The sequence below is a fragment of the Octopus sinensis genome, linkage group LG2 (genome assembly GCF_006345805.1).
Source record: "Octopus sinensis linkage group LG2, ASM634580v1, whole genome shotgun sequence".
In the NCBI taxonomy this organism is placed as follows: domain Eukaryota; kingdom Metazoa; phylum Mollusca; class Cephalopoda; order Octopoda; family Octopodidae; genus Octopus; species Octopus sinensis.
Window position 1 is genome coordinate 186,644,469 of NC_042998.1, and position 1,753 is coordinate 186,646,221.

Sequence of the window (1,753 nt, forward strand, 5' to 3'; positions counted from 1 at the left end):
CCACTCCTGCGCCTATATACTTTTTTAAAAGAAAGTATTCGAGTAGCAGAATGAGCCTGGTACTTATTCTATTGGCCTCTTTTGCCAAACCACTAAGTTACATGGATGTAAACAAACCAGCATCAGTTGTCAAGTGCTTGTTGCGGACAAACACAGACCCACAAAGGCCCACACACATAAATATGTATAAATATATATGTATACATGATGAGCTTTTTTCTATTTTCATCTACTGAATCCACTCACAAGGCTCTTGTCAGCCTGAGGCTATAGTGGAAGACACTTGCCTATACTGCTACAGAATGGAACAGAACCCAGAACCATGTGGGAAGCAAACTTCTTACCACACAGCTACACCTGTGCCTATATTGTATATCATTATCTTATAACTCTGATATAACATCAGGTCTCTGATTGCTGAGAGTCTTCTTACTAAGGCCAGATTTTCAGTAATCTCTGATTCATAGGGTAGACTAAAGACTCAATAGCTTGGTTAACCCTTTTCTTACTGAATTTATTTTTAGATGCTTAGTGTTTCTTTCAATTAATTTGAAATATAACAAAGAATTTAGTAAAATAACTTAGTTATCATTCAGCTAGTTTTAGGAACATGAATTGTGACTAAGGTTTGGTGGAAGATTTCAATTCAAAACTTATGAAAACTAGACATTTGTACTCAGAGCCAGAGCCAGTTTCAGCCAGGTTGGTAACAATGGGGTGAAGGCAACTAGTCTAAGAGATGCTTAACTCTGAAATAAAAGCCTGAAGCTCCCCGTAGTTCTTTGTCTTGTCATTCCATATGTCACATCAATGAAATCTATGGTCAAAAAGTTGGGTAGTTCTGTGCAAGTGTTCAAACTATGTCCACTAAAAAATATGCAACTGCACAGGTACTTCAAGGTTAAGCTCTACAAGGATCAGGCAATCACCATGTATGTATGTATGTATGTATGTATGTATAAATCCTTAAAAATGTTTCTGCCCGAAAGCTGAGGCCATGCTGGGGCACTACCATTGGTCCTTTTGTGAGCTGAATCCTGGAAGTACTGCTATACAAGGCCAACCCATGGCATAGGCAGAGCAAGCCCCTAACTCTTCGCCTTGTTCTTAAAATCAGTTTAATATCGATGGTCCCAAATAGGGACCATATCAGATATTAAGCTGATAAGAACAGATACTACACTTTGATCTTAGCCAAAAGGCTACGTATGTATGTATGTATGTATGTATGTATGTATGTATGTATGTATGTATGCATGTATGCATGTATGTATGCATGCATGTATGTATGTATGTATGTATGTATGTATTTATGTATGTATGTATGTATGTATGTATGTATGTATGCATACATGCATGTATGTATGTATGTATGTATGTATGTATGTATTTATGTATGTATGTATGTATGTATGTATGTATGCATACATGCATGTATGTATGTATGTATGTATGTATGTATTTATGTATGTATGTATGTATGTATGTATGCATACATGCATGTATGTATGTATGTATGTATGTGTATGCATGCATGCATGCACATATGTGTGTAAACATAGTATATATTCATGTTAAACATAATATATTTTCATAGTATGTATCCATGGTATATATTCATGGTGTTTTAAAAAATTTACTCTAAAAGAATCTATTTTACATTTATATATGAGTGTGTATGTATGTGAATAATATATACATATATATATGTATATATACATATTCTTCCTCTTCTTCTCCTCCTGCTCCTCCT

The 1,753-nt window shown here is 34.8% G+C and overlaps 1 non-coding gene across 1 annotated transcript; it reads right to left on the bottom strand.

The window, feature by feature from the left end:
* Positions 1-1,020: 1,020 nt before the first annotated feature.
* Positions 1,021-1,214, bottom strand: LOC115208796. The gene has a single exon (XR_003881248.1). It is a non-coding gene; the product is annotated as a U2 spliceosomal RNA (small nuclear RNA).
* Positions 1,215-1,753: the final 539 nt, after the last annotated feature.